The sequence below is a fragment of the Poecilia formosa genome, unplaced genomic scaffold (genome assembly GCF_000485575.1).
Source record: "Poecilia formosa unplaced genomic scaffold, Poecilia_formosa-5.1.2 Scaffold84, whole genome shotgun sequence".
NCBI lineage: Eukaryota > Metazoa > Chordata > Actinopteri > Cyprinodontiformes > Poeciliidae > Poecilia > Poecilia formosa.
The window spans coordinates 1,395,590-1,407,212 of record NW_006800023.1 but is presented as its reverse complement, the minus strand read 5'-3'; positions in this window follow the sequence as shown (position 1 = coordinate 1,407,212).

Sequence of the window (11,623 nt, the reverse complement as noted above, 5' to 3'; positions counted from 1 at the left end):
CTGGTTAACACAAATATATGGTGTGCGATTTGAGAATTAAGCATCAAATGGTGGAACATTTTTAAATAAATTTTACAAACCAGTAACAAAAAAACAAAAACAAAACAACAATCATATCACAACACCTCAAAAATACTGATTTATCTTGGTTCTGCACAACATAGGAAGATAAAAATTATCCATAAAGTTAAAACCCAATTTCAATAAAACTAATAAAATCAGTAAAATCACACAACTAAACCTTACAGACAGTAAAACCCTGACATATCAAAAAGCACTCATTTGAGTCAAACTTCAGCTAACTTCATAGATAACAAGAAATGCCAGTGATGTAAGCGGTAGAGCATGAAACCTTGAACTAGTGTGAGTGAGCTCACAACTGCACCTGGCCTCCTGGGAGCACCGGCTAGAACAACACTTTCAGAGAAAGTGCTTTCCTTTTTATTTTTCTCCTCAGAATATTTTCAAATCACATTGCCAGTGGTTTGAAAAGAAAGTCAGCGGACAAATATGAGCCCAGAAGACATTACTTCTTTCCAGTAGCAATTTAGTTTCTACATCTTTCCTGATAGACATAAAGTCTTTAGATTCCCATATACTGTGAGTAGGAAGAAGAATAGCTACTAAAAGGGAGATCTGGACATTTTCTTGTTTTAGAACGGTAACTAATTACCACCAAACAATATCAAGATGAAAAAAAACAAAAAATTCAATTTATGATTTGTGTCAAACCGACCTCACTCAAGACATTAGTAAGCAGTGTTTTTATAAATGTGGGGGCTACATGCTGGTGGGGGGAACTAGGATTGCAATGTTTAGTAAGATGAGGGCTTATTGCTGCAGAAAAGATTTAAACTCAGTCTGACATTATGTGGTACTGGTTGGAAAAATACCACAATTAATGTTCTGAATTAACACATCTGTTGCTCTTTTTGGTATCCATCAGGACACATATACACAGAGGCACATAAACACATACTTTCACTCTCCTTTCTTATTGGTAAAGATTCATTAAACTCCACATTTTTTCTGTTCATCTTCTTGGTTTTTATTAGGAAAAATGTTTCAAATTTTATTACATTTGGTTTTAGAGTTTTGTACAGAATAATGTGCCACCTGCATGGTAAGGTGGTGTGTAGTGCTGCATTAGTCGAAAGCAGGCAAAACATTGTTTACTCACACAAAGTATTACAATTACTTGCCATCCTAAGAGCATTCCCCTCAGCTTCACACCCTCCCGTTTCATCTTACAGCCGAGGTATTTTTCCCTTCATTTAATCCACAGGCAATTGTTTCTCCTTTCTGCTACAGTAGACAGGGACTTGATGATTCCTGGTAAGAAGTGACTCTTTGCTCCTATTTGTTTGGGAGTAGAGGTGGTTCATACAAGTCTCAATTAATCCCCTGTATCCTACTTCCCCAAGGAGCAACTTCAACATCCAGGCATTCTGGGATTGACTGTGTTTTTAGTTTCTCCCTCAACACTGTCCTTGCATTGAAGCGTTAACTCTTTGCTGCTATCTACCAAAGCCAAGCTGGCAGTTCAGAGTGTTGTGATCATAATGTTGGGGAAACACAAGCTTCTCTCTCCAGACTGACTTCCCATTTCAAATCCAGAACAACATGTACAATATTTACCTACTTTAAAGGCAAATATTTGTTTAAAGGAGGTTTCATTCTTCAGCACGCTGATATTACCAGTGCACTGATAATATCCAAAAGATATCAGCTTGTGCATCCTGATAATATGTGCCTAGGGCACATATTATCCTCAAGATGCACTGTTGTGAATGTTTTAGGTTTTTCTTTGCTTCAGCTCATGATTTTGATTGATGGCTAATTAACAAGTGTTGGCTGAATTGCAAACTTCTGAATCTGGTGTATTAAAGCATGGAGACATCTAAAACATCAGGGCAGGGTGCTTTGGGGACCAGGGTTGGGAAACACCAACAATAAATGTGTAAATCATAGCATTCAGATTGATTCCACTTCTTATTTATAAACAACTGCGATAATTTACCTCAGTTATATGACTGAGGTCATTTCTCCGAGCACAGCCATGGTGCTAGGCATTCCTTCCTTGGGAAAAGCTTGTGCATCCTGATCATATGTGCCTTAAAAATGGAGGAGTTTACATGAGGAGAAAATGAAGTGTTCTCCACACCACTGCCTACGATCTTGTGGATTGGGTAAGAGACCATATTGTCACCTTCCATAAGTCATTTCTTGCCAAAAGTGGTTTTGGCAAAAAAAAGAAAAACAAGCACCACCTCTTTTTTTTTCCCAAAAGATGTTTTAGACAAAAAACATCACTTTTGGCAACTTAAGTGATGTTGGACATTATTTTAGGAAGATGACAATATGTAGATCTTCTGGAAAATCTTAGATCCATCATCTCTTTAGCTCAGCTTCATTTTTTCTGGACTTCTCCAGTTGAACCATTGGCTCTGTTTAGCCATTGCAATTGACTTGGCATGCTCCTGTGCTTCTCCTCTTTTTCCCCCTTCTCCATAACGAGACGACTTGTTTGTGCTGGTGCGGCCAAATGCCACCAAAGAGCATTTGGGATGAATATCTACTCTGACTGCCTAAATAATCCTCGTCTGAAATGGAAATCAGACTAAACATTGTAAAGACTGTCAGTTCATTCTTTCTTCTTGTTGCCTCATGAAAAACTGTAGTTTTATATACGGACTCATAAGGTTTCATAAGCAGCATGACAATTCTTGGTCTGGTGCATTAAAACTCTAACTTACCTGTCTCATTTAATGCAGGACTTGAGCAACGTGGATGTCCAAGTTACTGTTTAATGTTTGTGCTGGTCAAACATTGCAGTTTTTACCAGTTGCTAATGGGGATTTTGTAAATTGTGAAAGCCAACATGGATCTTTACTCTAAACTGAAACCAACCAACTTGTGTAAAAAAAATGTCTACTTCTTCATCAAGTTAAAAAAAGTCATGACCCCTGCTATGGTTTGCTTCTCAGATACCTGTTTGCAGTGCTTAGAAGGATGTTTCCCCTAATTACTAGCTAAAAGTAATCAGAGTATTTATACAACATATCATCATATTGTTAGAAATTAATTTTGGTAATGTTTTGATTTCTGGAGAACAGTATGTTCTCCAGAAATGTAAAAAAAATATTGCATTTGTTATATGGGTAACTCTACTTTCTTTTGAGCTCTTTATGGCATCACTGCATATCCATCAAAGTACCCTTTTTGAACCAATTGCATTGCAATCAGCCTAATTTAGTTTTACAGCTTAAATGCTCCTAAGGAGAAAAGAAAGAAAAGAACATCCTTCTCTGGCAAGAAAGCCAGTTTGCGGAGTGTAGAGCCTTTGCCTATGGTATAGAGCTGTGAATGACTGTGTAAACTCCTGTGAAGTGCCTATTTACACACCAGTGTCTCAGGGGCAATGTCAAATCTAATGCTGATTGAGCCTTGCCTCTCACACTCCTGCTTCAAGTTGACGGCATGCCAATGAGTTGGGCTTCAAAGTGTGTGAGAGAGGTTGAATAGGGATGTTTGAGCTGCAGAGACAGGAATGAAAGCAAGTCATCATTTGCCACATAAAATGATTGCTGTCTTTGTAGTGCTAATATGGAAATGTTGGAGTAACTTTAAACTTACAGCATGTAATCCAACAACAAAATAGGAACTTTGGCAGAACAAGAGTTGCTTAAAGGAAGGTCCTTTAAATATTAGGACCTGTATTCTGAACAGCATTCACAGCTACATGCCGGATTTTGTCCAACAACATTCATAAGTAAATTTGCTTTTAACTTGGAAAATACAATGAAATGTAATCTCAGAAGAGAAAAAGAAGATAAATATATGAAGGGACATGCACTGACAAACAAGTATTAGTAGAGAGGGACTGGTTCTGACCAGAGAACAGTTTTTCTCAGTGGCTTATTGCACTCAGATGCACTCAGATGCACAGACATTGGAGTCTGTTTGTCAGCCGTCATCTAAACATGAGTCAGTTCATCTTAAAGATAAATGTGAATCTTCCTGTACCACCATCAAGCTTAACCCTTGAAAGTGAGTTTTGTCTTCAATTATTATTCAATTATTATTGAATTATTATTGGAGGACACTTGGAGGAAGAGTGAAGATCAGAGTCAAGAAGAGTTTTAAAGGCAGTCTGATGAAGTAGCCTATACCTGGGTATTTTACTTAAGGTAAAGTACTTCTTGAAACAGAAACAATGGAATGGAAAGCTACAGTTTAAGATTTTTTGTTTGAATCTTGTTGCACTGATTGACTTTTGAGGAGAGTGACATTTTCATTTTCATGTTCCGGGTATGCAATGTTCTTTTGCAAAACAGATCCTTCTTGTCAATGCAAATTTATGTTATGTATGGCACACGGTTTGTTTGAAATATGACAATTACCTTAAGTGTAAAAATGCCAGAGAAGCATACCATGACTCAATATAAATAAATACTGTCAGATCCATGAATCACTTCACTTTAGAACCTTAACCTTGTCCTTTTTATCCCCGACAGCCTTGGCAAACAAGAATATTATATGCAAGATTGTAAAGACAGCGATCAATCTGCATTACATTTACAAACTACTAAAACAATGCTCACCTTTTCTCCTTGCTGCACTTCTGTCATACCGTCGCTGCTGCCATAGGCTCAGAAGAGAAAGCATTAAAGAAAAAGGTCAGGCCTCAGTTATTAGGCATGGTCCTGTTTGCTAATAGCTCTGCCTGTAGAGGCAGTTATTGATTAGAATCTGTCTCTTCTACAGCAGTGAGGAACACACACATTTTGTTTGTGCTTCCTAATTGAGTTTAGTTCACCTTGTGGACACACTTGTAGTTGCATTACAGATTAAATATTTCAGCATGCTTCAACAAACAAAAGCACATCTATGTCTGACAACACAAGGGCACAGAAACACACCTGCTTGCAGAAAAAGATTTAGTTGTAATAAAGTGCATTAATTATTGGTGCTTGTGATCGAAAAATTGCACTCTTCTGCTCCTACACAATCAGGAGATTATATGTTTGCTTTAACATTATTAAATTACAGAAATTTAAATAAAACTCATAGACTACAAAAGCTTTTTGTATTTTTTTTTCAAATACTTCTTGTTGCAAGTTGAAAAAAAATTAATATTTTGCCAGATAAGAAAAATAAAAATCTTCAAAAAAAGTATTGACATTTTTAGGTGTGAATTACAGCAACATTTGAAAGAAACATTACACAATAAAGATAAATCTCAAAAAAGGTAATGATTCTTACAAAACAATTTTTGTCCATTGCATTGAACTGGCAAATTCCAACTGTGGTTCTTCTATCCTCCACCAGAGGGCATAAAACAAGTTTACAATTTTATATTTCAACGTTTTTAGGCAGGTCACAGAAGTGTTGGAGGGTAAAAACTCAAGAATTTCTGAACAAAGCCATAGCAAGTGGTTATCTCTAAAACCGATTAAGTACCCTTCACAATACTTATTTAAGAACAAACCAGGTTCAAGTTGTTGAAAGTCAAAAAGACAAAGAAAAGCTTTGCTTGAATTAGATTCAAATGTAGACATGCTTAATGACTTCAAGAATGATCAAACTAAAAGAACCTCCAACGTGCCATCTTTTCTGCAAAGCTAAACCTTTTCAGGGCAAATATAGTCTCAATGCCAGATCAGGGAATTTGGAGGAAGAATAGTAGGTTACATTTAAACCATAGAAAATGTCAGCAAACTCTGTCCAAAGAAGGACGTAAAATTGGTCCTTGGCTTTCCTTATTCTTTTTGAATTCACATGTGATGAAACACGTGTCTTTTCCAGCCACGAGGCATGTGATGAATTGCAGTTGTTTAACAAAAGCCACTGCTCTGTGGAGGGTCAATAACTCATCTATGATCAGTGAGTGTGACCACAGTGACACACTCTGATCAAAAGTGTATAAGACTGTCTGTGATCAACTGTATATCTGTCAATGCTTTGCTTCATGCTTTCCACACAGTTCCATTAGTAATACTGTGCCTCAGCAAGGGGAGCTCTAGCCTGCAGGGATTTTTGCACCATAAATCACCTTGTGATTATGAATTGTATGCAAGACCCCGCTTGGTGACAAATTAGGCACCCTGGAGGAGCAACAGTATGCAGTGGCTTTAAAAATACTTGTTTCTGGCTTTTTAAAATGTTAATAGCTAAATAGAGTTACTTTAACAACCGTGAACAAATATTTAGTTTGACCTTATGGAATACATTTTCTGGTGCTTCTCTAAAAGTTTGCAATATCTGAAGCAAACCAATTAGATATGGCACTAAAATGTAAACAAAATAAAATAATGAAAACACAACTACACAAAAGGTGTAATAAGCAATTTCACCTCATGACTATAGAACTGGGACATCTTCGGGTGAAAGGTGAATCACAAGGTAGGTATTGTTTTTATGTTCTTTGTTCTCTGATGTGTGGAGAACTGAGGATTGGTAAAAACCTATTTATGTTTACTTGTACATGCCTACATGTATTTACCAAGTAGGTATAAGTAATAACATGCTCTCTCTTATCCATGAATCAGCAGCTATTTCAGGTGGACACTTCAGCCAGGCTGCTAACTTCAGCCAGGCTGCTAATTCTGGTGCACACATTTGTTTTCATGCAAGTCATCTTTAACAGTTTCATAACATAAACACATTTTTGATACAAAACAGGGATTTCTTTGCATTGAAATATGTCTTTACAATGTGTAAACCTTTGAGAAATTGCCATGCTTTGAGCTACAACATTCTGGACATATTGGGCTTGCACTAGCTAGAGCCAGAAATGCTTACCTAAAGGTAGACCTGAACTACATTTTTCACTACAACTCAGCTTTTTATGTTTTCATTTGTTCTAAGCGGAGTTTTAAAAATACTTTTTATGTTCAGAAACTGTCTAAAACTATTCATGTTTTCTTAGGTTACCATTCCAGACAAAGAAATTGGTTACAAGGTTGAATGTTTGTTTCTAAAACTCCTATTTGGTACCGTATAATGCCTCCCATCGACTGACTTGATATTCATTGTCGATGAGAAACTTCACAGCACAAGTGAATACACCTCAGGACACTGGTTTTGTGAAAAATGTGTGGGATATTGACAAAAAAAAAAAGAGTTTGGAGAGACAGAGTGTGTGTGTGTGTGTGTGTGTGGGTGTGTGTGTGGGTGGAGGGTTGATAGAAAAATGAGGAAATCAGACAGTACAGATAGTAGGACAGAGGAGGGGCATCACTGTTGAGCTTATTAGGATTGACTCCCCCATGCTCCAGACAGTTTAATAACTGTTCTTTATTGTAATAACAGAGGGCTGTCCTACTATAGATGGTTTCAATTTCTCCAGCAGTGTCCATCATGCACAAGGCAGATTAAATGTCTTGTGTGGACTAATCGCAGACAGATTCAGATTGCCCTCAGCCAAGCTTCTTTGGCCATTAATGAGACCATTTTGCTGAAGTGAGCTCTACTCAGGGAAAGCTAATCTCTGAGTAGTGTGAAGAATGGGGTACAAAGGGGACAGAGAGAGGCACTGACCATGAAAATAGCTGCAAGATCAATTGCAGAGTTTTTTATTTGCTGGCCTCAGGTGGATCAAAATATGTTGTTTAAATAAAACTAAGGGTTGGTAAAACAATTCTGTGATATTAAACTATTTTTTTAATAATTCTGCACAATTCCCTTGATGTAAGAGCTACTGATACTCAAAACCTTAACACATAAGCCAAAAACAAATTCTAATTCAGGACAGACATGGCTGGAAACTGATGAGATACAACAAAGATGCCACTGCAGGAACGAGCCGGGAGAAAGGTGGAGGACAGAAACTGAACCACACTCAGGTCATACTCAGAAGAAGAGCAATGTTGCACCCATCTTTAATAACTTCATGCTGAGAAAAATAAGAGGCTGACTCTTTTGTTCACTGAATGAACATAAATAACCAAGAATTGACACTGGAAAAAAACACTGCAGACTGTTGCTCAGGGGTCCAACCTGCTTTCTGCAGCATCTTAAACATTATGCTGGCACTCGCTACTCTCCAGCAGGAGTGTTTCTGCACCCCAGATACACTATCTTGTCCTGCAGTTGCCACACATGTTGCATTAGTAAGTTATGTCTGCTTTTTGGCATTGTTAATATATTTTTACATATGTTATGTGTTGTTTTTCGCTGTTATTTCTCAGTTCTTTGTTTCATTCTCTCTTTCTGCAGGTGTAGAAACAGACTTCTACTGTGTTTTCTTCAATTCTTCTGCTCTTCTTGCCTATTTGCATGGACAGTTAGGGCTGAAACGTATAGGATGCATGCACACACTACAATATTATTTCAAAAGAAGAGTCTTAAACAGAGATACAACGGAGTGTCACACTTTACAGACTTATTCATATCCAGGCTTAGTTACAGAGAAAAGCACATGCTAAAAGCAACTGGATGTCACCTTACAGTACTAACATAACTCAGATGTTTGTTTGTTTTTTTTTTAATCAAATTGTCCCTAAATAAAATAAAAATATACATTTTTGAATTTGTTAAATGAATTAGACTTTTTAAAATGTAGATTCCAAAAAGCTCCCTTATGCCTTTGACTTGGTTTGACTCTCGGTTGTATAAATAAAGCTGACTTTCTATGCTGTCATGTCAACATTAGCACTGTGGCCTCTCACCCTTGGAATAACTGTACGGCCTCATTGAATCACCAACCTAAATTCTCCCTGTGATAGAAAATTTTAAAACAAGAGTTTATGAATGACAAAGCACCAGCAACTAAGACTGAGTATGACAGTGATTGATTGGTACAGTTTCCTTAATTTGTGCAAAATGGATCAGTACGATTGTGGAAGCAATTTTATTTGTAGAGATATTTGTTTTGAAAATGAAGAAAAGAAAGAACATTAGCTGGAGATGGGTCGATTTATTGGTGGCAAAGGTTTTGACAGAACAGGAAAATGTTTGACGACATATGACAGTTACAACTAGACCACTCACAACTGGAGTTCTGCTTCTAAGTCCTGTCATGTTTAAAAAGGTTATCATCCACATTTAGTAAAAATGATGAGGGATTTAGGAATGGCAGCATAGACTAGGGGGTGGACATAGGCAGAACAACTTAATTAAACTGTATTATAAATTAGATTTAACCTATTTTTTAATAAAGATTTTTTTTCTCAATAAGTAATTTAAATACCTAGCTACCAAGCGAAATAAACTTACACAAAGGAAAGAACACGGTGACAAAACACCTGTGCGCCACATGTAGCTATGAAGTGGTGAAGCGCCAAAGTAACCTGCAGCCTTCTAAAATCTTCCATGTCTTCACGTGTGCTCTCACACGTTGAGAAAGCGTTGACGTATTTGTGTTCACCCACGCATCATCTCAGATTATTGTTTTGCCCTGTAGGTGAGTGAAGGACATTGTGCACCAGAGTGAACTCGTAGCTGATGAGAAAATCTTGTCCCAAATGAGCTGCTGCATGAGCAGGTGTGAATGAGTCAATTAAGAGTTTTAATGAGGGGGCGGCTTGGATGAAGGAAAGCTATGAGAAGATGGAGAGGAGTGTGTTGGGGAGGGAGGTGGGAGTGGCCGTGCATACCTAAATGAAGGGAGGATTCTGACCTAAGCAGCAGATCTCTGCCAGTCTTCGGCTCTCGCCGCCTTTTCTTTCTCCTTGACGTTTGTAGAGTGTTCATTAGAACTGTATAAAACAGACAAACAAAAATGAAGATATGTCAGTTTTCTTTCCAGAAACATACATTTTCTAAGGTTCTTCTTACCATACACCTGTTGGGGGGTTTTCAGCTGACTTTTCATTCCAATTCTGAGATTTTTCAAGAATGCTACTATAAGCTTAGGCTTACTATGTCTGCTAAGCAGCTCAAAACATTAAAACTGCTTAATTTGCAGGACATAGTGACCAGTTTTGCTCACTCTGCTACTTTCTCATTCTGCTCCCCAATTTAGCAATATTTGCTGTTTGCAGCTTTTAACTTTGTTTCCTCTGTTTTTGCTCTTCAAATTAGCTACATCAGGCCCAGTGCTTCTGTTCAGAAACTTCATGTATACCTTTACGTTCACCTTCTGCAGATCATACACTTGATCCACTCTTAGTGTTTAACTCTCTCCTACACACAGCCGTTGCTTGAGCTTTTGCTGAGACTTACTGAATGTGCTCTTATTCCACACACTTGTAAACTGGCTCAGAGTTTATCTGTTTAGTTGTGTTTCTTAGATGAAACACCTGAGGGAACAACCACTAACTCTTTATATATTCTTTAACATATAAAGCACTTCTGGATCAGAGTTTCTGTGTTTTGTGTGTGTATGCTCTGTCCTTTGAAACGCCCAGTTGATCATTGCCATGTACACTGAGCCAGGTTCTGCTGGAGATTTCTTTCTGCTGTCTTTACATGCTTAGAGAGGGAATGTTGACAGTTTGAATGATGAACTGAACTTTACTGCATCATTTGAAAACTAGAATAAAACTGGAATACAGGCAACTTTTTAGTCTGTCTGATTGAAGTGACTTTTGTTTTTTTCTCTAAGTCGACATTTGTTGTGAATTGATGTTGTATACATGAAGTTACTTTAAATTGAAATCACCTACTTCCAAGGCCTAACGTTTCCTTTAGACATTTTCTTAGCAAATCATCACCGAATACATTTTATTTATTTATTGCTAGCTCTCATATGATCTTACATAACCCAGCGCATATTCAGTATGACCTCCAGGTAATATAAACTAAAATCAGCTCATACAAAAGGACATAGTCAATTTTCCCTTTTAAACTGAAAATAAGAAAAGAATGTGAGGCTCTGATCGTTATGCAGTTGCATTCATAGTAACCAGGATACACCTGCAATGCAGTCTTTTGGATGTTCTTCGTAATTAGACGATTTAAATTTTTCTCACAATCCATTGTGTCAACTATTACATCCCTAAAGTTCTTTTTTTCTTTCTTTCTTTGTCAGTTATGACCACCTTTTCTCTCTTGATCATTGAACAGGAGTTGTTCATCGAGTCAGTTAGGATAATTAGATTTGGGAATGCATAAAATAGCTCAGTGCTTGGTCCAGTACAAGCCCATCCACACAGAAACACACACATGCATGCACAAGCGCACACTGGATTATGCAAATCAGGGGGGTTCACGCTTCCTTTGAAATGTAAAGAATGAGTATGGAGGGTTTGCTGTGGAGATAAACACAGAGTTCAGATGGAGGACACGGAGAATGAGCTAAGCTGAGCTTCACATGATGTAAATGCTTTTTCTAAAATTAGACTCCGCTTTAACACCAATGTGATGTGCTGGTATTTTGTACACTTTATACTTGTAATTTCAGTGTTAACAACTTATTACAAATTCAGCTATTAGCGCCGTGAAAATGTTCCATTCAGATCAATTTAGTCATAGGGAGATGCTAAAAATGCACAAATATGGCTTTAAAAAAAAACACTTTAAAACTTGCAGCACAGTGAATGTTTGTTAAAATACATCTAAAAAAGGCCTAGATGCTTTATTGGATAAATTTGGTAGATGTTTGGTTAAACAGTAAAAGTCTGACTGCATGTCTGAAAACAACCAATTTCAAGTTGATCATTATTTGGTCACCAATTCA